The following is a 10,051-nucleotide window of genomic DNA, read 5'->3' on the forward strand; positions in this document are numbered from 1 at the left end:
ATTGTAGAGAAATGTTAGAAGACCTAGAGACTCAGTCCATAATAATTGAACTTCCAGGGTAATTGGAATTCCAGAAAGAGACAAAATGAAAAATGGGGAGGAGAAAATTATTTAAAATTAGATGAAAAGTAATAAAATAAATTTTCCCAGAATTGAAGGATGCAAGTATCCAGATTGAAAGGGTCCATCATGTACCCCAAACAATGAAGAAAAGATATATAACAGGCACATTTTCATCCAATTCTAGTTTATCAGAGAAGATAAAAAGAGCCTCAAGGACTATTAGGAGACAGGTTCCAAATAAAAGAATGAGAATCAGGGATCCCTAGGTGGTGCAGCGGTTTGGCGCCTGCCTTCGGCCTAGGGCTCTATCCTGGAGACCCGGGATCGAATCCCACATCGGGCTCCCAGTGCATGGAGCCTGCTTCTCCCTCTGCCTGTGTCTCTGCCTCTCTCTCTCTCTCTCTCTGTGACTATCATAAATAAAAAAAAAAAAAAAAAAAAAAAAAAGAATGAGAATCAGAGTTGCATTAGGCTTTGAAATAGCAACACTGGGTAGAATTCTCTGGTATGAACACATTAGTAACTTTATTATCTTTATCTGCCTCTGAGAAATCAAAGCAACAAGAAAAAGAAACAACAAAAAGAAATTTAAAAATTTAAAGATTTTTAAAAATTTAAAGATTAAAAAAAAATATTGCCCCATTTTTTAGCAAATAGGTGTCAGACAAAATCTGTAGAACCCTAAAGAAAAACCAATTAAGACAAACCATGAGAGACTCCTAACTCTGGGAAACAAACAAAGGGTTGCAGAAGGGGAGGTGAATGGGGAGATTGGGGTAACTAGGTGACCCTGCACTGAGGGAGGAGGGCACTTGGTGGGATGAACACTGGGTGTTATACTATATGTTGGCAAATTGAATTTAAAGTTTTAAAAAATGTAAAAAAGAAAAGAAGAAAAACCAATTAAAATTAAACAAAAAATGCAAAGAGAACATCAAGAGGCTCCATGAATGGCAGATCTCAGAAAGTACCAGTAAAAGTACATTTCCTGAAAAGGAAAAACTCATCCAGAAATGCAAACTCTATAACCCATAAATCTAACAACTGAAGGGTAAGGTAAGGTGAGTTTCAGCAGAAGTCGTGAAGTTGGGATGCAGAGACAATGCACAGAGAAGATCTAAGAGGGCTCCTGGCAGTGGATCTCAGCAGAATCTTACTCCATAAAGATCATGGGCTCCTTGGTAAGTGCAAGGGCTCTGTATTGTTTGCTGCTGCTGCTGAAGGGTCTGGGAATGCAGGGCTGGTGACAGAAATCCTTCCAGACTCAGCTTGGGTCAGAGGACCACAGGGAACAACCAGGGCTCCACAAAATACTTCTCAGAGGAGCCATCCTGGCTGGAATCAGTGGTCTCTATGACAGCAAAGAGAGGGCCTTTGAAAGGTCTGAAGCCTGGCAGGGAACCCTGGCCCCTCCCACCATCCATGAATGCAACTGCAAAAGCTGGACCAGAAAAACCATGTCATTATAAAATAAATGTTGAAGAAAGGCTATGGCACAACATCAGCACAAAGATTTTATAAGAAAAAATGTGAAAAGAGCTATAAGGACAATCGCATGAACAAACTAACGAAAAAAATGATGTCATAGAACAGATAAAAATACTGACCACATTTTCCACCACAAAGTAAAAATCTTAATGAAACTATCATCTCCATGTTGGAAGTCCACAAAATATACAGGCAGGACCTCACACATTAGTTTTTTGTTTGTTTGTTTGACACTTTTGCTGCAATACTTTTATATTGAGAATGCCTTTTCCCTTTAAAGAACATAAAAATATTCATCAATGTTTCTTTTTCTTTTATAGCTTCACGTTTAACTCTTAACTCCATCTTTATTTTTTATTTTTTTTTCTGGTATCTGGTTTGAGGTAGGAATAGAACTTAAATTTTTTTCATAGACCTATTTTATTTTGGGATGGGGAAATGTATCTTTCCAAAGTAAACATACTTCATGCTTACTTGGTAGTTGCCAGTACCCAAAATTCTCTGATTTGATACATCACTGATAATTAGGATGGAATCTACATGTAGCTTCCTCAGCAAGCTTTTTGCTCCATCAAGGGAACCAGTGATGTTACAAATGTCTCTCTGTGCTCACAGCCAGGGAGGTTGCAGATTCTCCAACAAAATTCAATGTTAGAACTGAAAATGTTTTTTCAGGTACCTATAATACCTATAAGGAGTAAATTTTTTTAAATAGGGCAAATTTATGGCATTGTTTTACTTTCAATAGCTGTATGTTTTTTTCTATAAGTTTTTTTGCTTAAAATGTCCACAATAGCCAAACTGTGGAAGGAGCCTCGGTGTCCATCGAAAGATGAATGGATAAAGAAGATGTGGTCTATGTATACAATGGAACATTCCTCAGCCATTAGAAACGACAAATACCCACCATTTGCTTCGATGTGGATGGAACTGGAGGGTATTATGCTGAGTGAAGTAAGTCAATCAGAGAAGGACAAACATATGTTCTCATTCATTTGGGGAATATAAATAATAGTGAAAGGGAATATAAGGGAAGAGAAAAGAAATGTGTGGGAAATATCAGAAAGGGAGACAGAACATAAAGACTCCTAACTCTGGGAAACGAACTAGGGGTGGTGGAAGGGGAGGAGGGCGGGGGGTGGGGGTGAATGGGTGATGGGCACTGAGGGGGGCACTTGACGGGATGAGCACTGGGTGTTATTCTGTATGTTGGCAAATAGAACACCAATAAAAATAAATTTATTATATAAAAAAAAAATTCCTCAACCATAAAAAAAAGTTTTTTTGCTTAAAAATACAAATTGTTAGTAATCATTCATGAGGTAAGTTAGGAATTATAGAATTTATTAGAATTCTAGCACAGAAAACAGTTAAAATATTTTACATTTATTTTTATCTTGTGACCTGAATAAAAATTTCATTAAAGAAGTTTAAAAACACAAAGGCACGGGTGGCTGGGTGGCTCAGTAGGTTGGACAGCTGCCCTCGGCTCAGGTCATGATCCCGGGTCCTGGGACAGAGCCCCACATGGCACTCCCTGCTCAGCTGGGATCCTGCTTCTCCCTCTCCTTCTGCCCCTCCTTCTTGCTCCTGGGAGTGCTCTCTCTCGCTCTCTCAAAATAAATAGTCTTTAAAAACAAAAACACAAAAGAAAATGAACCCTTCCCTACCCCCACCTATATACTCAACATTTAAAAAAAATTATCAACAATTCTGTCATTCTTCAGGTAACATTAAAAAAAAAAAAAGATTTTACTTATTTATTCATGAGAGGTGCAGAGGCAGAGGGAGAAGCAGGCTCCATGCAGGGAGCCCAATTTGGGACTTGATCCCAGGTCTCCAGGATCATGTCCTGGGCCAAAGGCAGGCACTAAACCGCTGAGCCACCCAGGGATCCCCTATTCAGGTAACATTTATTGACTGGTTAAGTGTTTAGAAACCTCCCAAGCCTGCCTTACCTCACTCAAAACTCAAAAAACCCAATGAACTAGGTCAGTGGCAGACTTAGTAAAAAGCTAAGTTTCCTTCATGGATATCTTACAAAAAAGGGGCCCTAGCAATATCTTCATGTTTATACGTTTTTGTAAAATTTGCAAAAATGTCTATTTCTGCCATAGTTAAGACCACTATTTCTTTCCATTTCAGCTGCCCCTTGTTTGCATTTTTCCCTCTTGTTTTAACCACGGGGTGGCAGTAGGCATTTCTGAGTTTTTGTTAGGCATCAACTGGGAAATATTTTTGTGTTTTGCAATCTCTTCCATGTAGAATTACATTATTGCTGGCCATCTCAGTTTCTGAATCTTCTAGGAATACTCTGAATGTGGTCAATTAAAAAAATGCTTAAGAGCACTCTATAGAAAATTTGAAATCTTATACCTCAGATATCAAAGAAACTCAATAGAGGGGTAGTCCAGGTGGCTCAGCGGTTTAGCACCACCTTTGGCCTGGAGTGTGATCCTGGGGACCAGGGATTGAGTCCCACGTCGGGCTCCCTGCATGGAGGCTGCTTCTCCCTCTGCCTGTGTCTCTGTCTCTGTCTCTCTCTCTTTGTGTCTCTCATGAGTAAATAAATAAAATCTTAAAAAAAAAAAAAAAGAAGAAGAAACTCAATAGAGGTTTCCCCAAATTTGACAACAATCCTAAACATTGCACTGCTTTACTAAGACTTGAGAATTTGAAAGAAACCTCTCTGTCAAAAGTAAAGAAATACTTCAAATTGTATGTAATAGGGTAATCAAAATGTTGTGGGGTTTTTTCTTAGAGCTTGCCAAATTTAGTATACAGTGGGCTCTATAAAACCTAGAACCATTCCTGAAGTTATTGTTTTTTTAAAGATTTTATTTATTCATGAGAGACACAGAGAGAGACGCAGAGATAGGCAGAGGTAGAAGCAGGTTCCATGCAGGGAGCCTGATGTGGGACTCGATTCCAGTACCTCGGGATCATACCCTGAGCCAAAGGTGGATGCTCAACCACTGAGCCACCTAGGCATCCTTGAAGTCATTATTTTTATTGAAAGGTGAATAAATTAAAGTTAAGAGATATCAGTCAAGGGACACTTGAGTGGCTCAGTCTGTTGAGTGGCCAGCTCTTGGTTTAGTCTCAGGTCATGATCTCAGGGTCCCGGGATTACCCCATGTTTGCTCTGTGCTCAGCAGGAAGTCTGCTTAGGATTTCTCTCCCTCTCCCTTTGCCCCTACCCCTGCTCCCACTCACTCTCTAAAGTAAATAATCTTTAAAAAGATGATACCCATCTCCAAAGTCATGTAAATATTAAAAGATGAAATATGATATACAATCACATTTTCATTCCCAAAAATATTGGATAGTAAATACAAAGAGCCATTAAGATAGTGTTGATTATCTATCCATAACAAACAATGTGGCCATGGCGATTTTGTTAACCTCTTGAAACTTCAGTTTCGGGCAGCCCCCGTGGCGCAGCGGTTTAGCGCCGCCTGCAGCCCAGGGCGTGATCCTGGAGACCCTGGATAGAGTCCCACGTTGGACTCTGCATGGAGCCTGCTTCTCCCTCTGCCTATGTCTCTGCCTCTTTCTCTCTGTGTGTCTCTATGAATAAATAAATAAAATCTTTAAAAAACAAACAAAAATAGAAACTTCAGTTTCACTATGTACAAAAAAAGAGGGAGGGAGGGAGATTCCATTAGATCATCTTTAAAATTTTTTTAATAGATTTTGAGAAAGGGAGTGCGCAAGAGGGAGTGAGCACACAAGTGGGCACACAAGTGGTGGGGAGGAGGGCAGAGGGAGAAGGAGAAGCCCACTTTCCACTGAGCAAGGAGCCCTATAGAGGGCTCAGGACTCGATCCTAGGACCCTGGGATCATGACCTGAACCTAAGGCAGACACTTAAACTGACTGAGCCACCCAGGCACCCCCTATTAGATCATCTTTAAATTGCCCCTTGAAAACTAGGTCAATGGCATCTACCTTGAACTCAGTACTGGGTGCAGGGCCCAATCTATCACAGGGGCTGGGGTTTGAGTTGCTCACCCAGTCTATGGCTGGGTTCATTTTTCTTTTTTCCAGTCTGTTTTCTGTTGTTCAGATGGGTAATTTTTGTTCAACCTTCAAGTTCATGGATTCTTTCCTCTTCAGTCCATTGTTCTGTTAATTCATTTAGTTTTTTAATTCAGGTTATTGTATGTTTCAGTTTTACAATCTCCATTTGCTTCTATATAGTTTTTTTTTTTAAAGATTTTATTTATTTATGAGAGAGAGAGAAAGAGAGAGAGAGAGAGAGGCAGAGACACAGGCAGAGGGAGAAGCAGGCTCCATACAGGGAGCCTGACGTGGGACTTGATCCCTGGTCTCCAGGATCAGGCCCTGGGCTGAAGGCAGCGCTAAACCACTGAGCCACCCAGGGCCGCCCGCTTCTATTTCTTTGTTGAGACTTACTGTTTCTATGCTGAGATGTTCTGTGTTTTCATTTGTTTTAAGCTTGTTCTTAATTGCTGAAGCATTTAATGATGGATGCTTTAAAATCTTTGTCAGTTATTTCTAACATCTCTCTCAACTTAGTGTTGCCAACTTTTTTTAAAAAAGATTTTATTTATTTATTTATGATTTATTTGTTAATGAGAGACAGAAAGAGAGAGAGGCAGAGACACAGGCAGAGGGAGAAGCAGGCTCCATGCAGGGAGCCTGATGTGAGACTCAATCCCCGGACTCCAGGATCACACCCTGGGCCGAAGGCAGGGGCTAAACCCTGAGCCACCCAAAGATTTTATTTATATGAGAGAGAGAGAGAGAGAGAGAGAGAGAGAGAGAGAATATGAGCAGGAGGAGAGGCAGAGAGAGAGGAAGAAGCAGAGGAACGTGGAGCCCAATGTGGGGTTCAATCCCAGGACCCTGAGATCATGACCCAAGCAGAAGTCAGATGCTTTACCAGCTGAGTCACCCAGGTTCCCCTAGCATTCCAACTATTGATTTTTTAAAAATTTGTGTTCCTGGTTCTTAGGATGACATGTGATCTTTACTGAAACCTAGACATATTGGTTATTATTATGAGACTCTAGACAGTAAACTTTCTACTTCAGTTGTTCTTAGACATCACTTTAGGAGCAGAAGGAGGATGTTGCTGCCTTTTTACTCCCAGGTAGTGAAGTCCAGGCTCTGTAGTTAGCTTCTGTGAACACTTCAGGTGGTGAGGCAAGGGTTTCTTAATGCTGGGCAAAGGTAAAAGTCCTGTCCATTAGGCCTCCTCTGATATACCATGTTAGTGGAGTGGGTTTCATAGTCAGGGGTAATTCATTTTCAGTTGGCAAGGATAGAAGTCCAGGTTGCCCACTTGGCCTTGGCTGCCTTGACTGGGGTGGGTCACTGTTTTTCCATAGTATTTGCCTGAAGTAAAGACATTATTGTGTAAAATAGTATGTTTTGTCTCGCTGGCCTGCCCTTTCTTGATCTTTGGCTGTGGGAGGGCAGCATTTATTTTTCTGTCTGCATCCATTGGTAATTCCAGGTTGCTAGTTTCTCCAGGTCCAAGTCTGAGATAAATGAGGCAAATAGAAAACTTGGGGAATTCACCACTGTTCTGTGTTCTAAGGCCCCTACCTGGTCTGCCTTTTCTCCATCTTTCAGTCTTCATATGCATTTTTTTTTGTTTTGTTGTTTTTTTAAGATTTTATTTGAGAGGGTACAAGTGGGGGAGGAGCAGATGAGAGAGGGACAAGCAGACTCCCCATTGAGCGTGGAGCCCAAAGTGGCCAGATCCCAGGACCCCCAAGATCACAGCCAAAGCAGAAACCAAGAGTTGGACAATCAATGGACTGAGCCACCCAGGTGCCCCTGGTGTTCATATATATCCAAGATTTTTAACTGAATGTGGCAGGAGGAACAGGACAAAGTACATTTCTCCAACCAAGTACTTTCAAGCTGTGATTTTATATCTAAAGTCCAGTTCTTGTGGACAGAGTTGGGTATTGCTATTTATTTAGTCTGCTTTATTTATTGGTGTGTTTAGGACATTTGTATTTAATGTAATCATTGTCATGGCCATATTTAAATCTACAGTTGTATTTTGTTTGTCCTGTTTTTTGTTCTTTACCTTTTCCTGTCCCTTTTTTGGGAACATTTGTTTTTGTTTTTGTTTTGGAACATTTGAACATTTAACAAAAGTCCATTGATCTGTTTTTTAGTTGTAACTCTTTGAATTCTTTTTAAAAGTTGTTCTAAAAGTTAGAACATACATTTTTTTTAATTATTTATTTATTCATGAGAGACATAGAGAGAGGCAGAAACACAGGCAGAGGGAGAAGCCAGCTCCATGCAGGGAGCCTGACGTGGGACTCGATCCTCGGTCTCCAGGATCACACCCTGGGCTGAAGGTGGCTCTAAGCTGCTGAGCCACCTGGGCTGCCCCAGTAAGTTTTTTAGAATTCCTCCACAGTTCAACCAACTAGCAAAGTACATGAGATCACTAAATTCTTTTAATTCTTTCAGCAATCCTATTAGCTGATGTTGATTCATAGAATTTGCACTCAAATAATGAACATATAACTGTACCCATGACACCTGTCATAGAGACCATTTCAGAAAATTGACTGCAACTATTTTAAAATGTATCATACAGGTAGAATGAGTAAGGAGAATGTCTCATTTAAAAATTTCAATAGGGCAGCCCCGGTGGCTTAGCGGTTTAGCGCTGCCGGCAGCCCAGGGTGTGATCCTGGAGACCCGGGATGGAGTCCCACGTCGGGCTCCCTGCATGGAGCTGGCTTCTCCCTCTGCCTGGGTCTCTGTGTCTCTCATGAATAAATTTTGAAAAAAATTTTTTTTCAATAAAATCTGACATTTTACCTAACCTAGCTGGAATACCACTTACTGTGACAAATAATTTTCTCATCTAGCTGAAATTCTAACAAATGTAGAAGATTTTTAAAAATAGGGATCCCTGGGTGGTGCAGCGGTTTGGCGCCTGCCTTTGGCCCAGGGCGGGATCCTGGAGACCCGGGATGGAGTCCCACATCGGGCTCCCTGCGTGGAGCCTGCTTCTCCCTCTGCCTGTGTCTCTGCCTCTCTCTCTCTCTCTCTCTCTGTGACTATCATGAATAAATAAATAAAATCTTAAAAAAAAAAAAAAGCTACATGGTGGCACCTGGCTTGCTCAGTCGGTAGAGGAAAGAACTCTTCATTCTTGGGGTCATGAATTCAAGCCAGGCTGTGGACATAAAAAAAAAAAAAAAAAAAAAAAAAAAAGCTATACACATTTGATTTTTAGGGCATGAATTAAAATTATTTCTTCATAATTGTTTAAGTCCTAGGAGACAAAACATACTTCTAGTTTTGAACTGCAGCTCTTATATTACATAACTCATCCAAAGAAATATACTTATTTTTCAGATTTTTAATCAATTACTTTGTAGGAAAGATCCTGTATTCTACAATGTTTGTTTACTTAACGAAGGACTTTGTACCTTCCTTTTTTTTTTTTTAATTTTTATTTATTTATGAGAGACAAGGAGAGAGAGCGCGAGCGCAGAGACACAGGCAGAAAGAGGCAGGCTCCATGCAGGAGCCAGACGTGGGACTCGATCCTGGGACTCCAGGATCGCGCCCTGGGCCAAAGGCAGGCGCTCAAGCGCTGAGCCACCCAGGCGTCCCACTTTGTACCTTCCTAACAAAACATATTTTAGGCTTTAATTCATAATTTTCTAACAATTTCTATTACTGAAATATTTTATTTTCTATCCAAAACCAGTTTTTTCATGTGAAAACCCAAGCTGTTTTATAGCTGACCAAACTTTTGCGAGCTCAACACTTTAAAAATTACAAAAATTTTTATTGAACCTTTAATTTTGATTTCAAGTGACTAATTTTCAACTTGACTTTCAAAGATTTCATTCATTATGCATTCGCTGAAACTCAGTATTTTCCTCTGTGTTAAATATCTGCGACAGCCAACTGTAATTACCATTCATCATGAAATCTGTAACTTAATTCCAGTTAATTGTTCCAGTTGTAGTACTAGCTTCTGCATCTCTACTTCTTTTTCAGTATGCCTTCATTTTAAATTAAAAAATGAGTATTCGGGATCCCTGGGTGGCGCAGCGGTTTGGCACCTGCCTTTGGCCCAGGGCGCGATCCTGGAGACCCGGGATCGAATCCCACGTCAGGCTCCCAGTGCATGGAGCCTGCTTCTCCTTCTGCCTATGTCTCTGCCTCTCTCTCTCTCTCTCTGTGTGACTATCATAAAAAAAAAAAAAAAAAGAGTATTCATGTCTGAACTAGAAAAATAAGTATTTTAATGATCAATTATGATTTATAGAAGTATCACTGTAATTCCTGTTATCTGTATGAAATGCTCAGGTAAAGATTCTATGTTACATTGATTCATAGAAAAAAATGTGCACTAAATCCCATCTGTTGACATCAATTCAGTGATGTTTTTATGTAGTATTACACGACACAGGAGTTTGACAGGCATACTACAATAATCACAAGCAAGGTAACTATATTTTGAAAAAAATTGAATTGAA

The sequence above is a fragment of the Canis lupus genome, chromosome 7 (genome assembly GCF_048164855.1).
Source record: "Canis lupus baileyi chromosome 7, mCanLup2.hap1, whole genome shotgun sequence".
In the NCBI taxonomy this organism is placed as follows: Eukaryota; Metazoa; Chordata; class Mammalia; order Carnivora; family Canidae; genus Canis; species Canis lupus.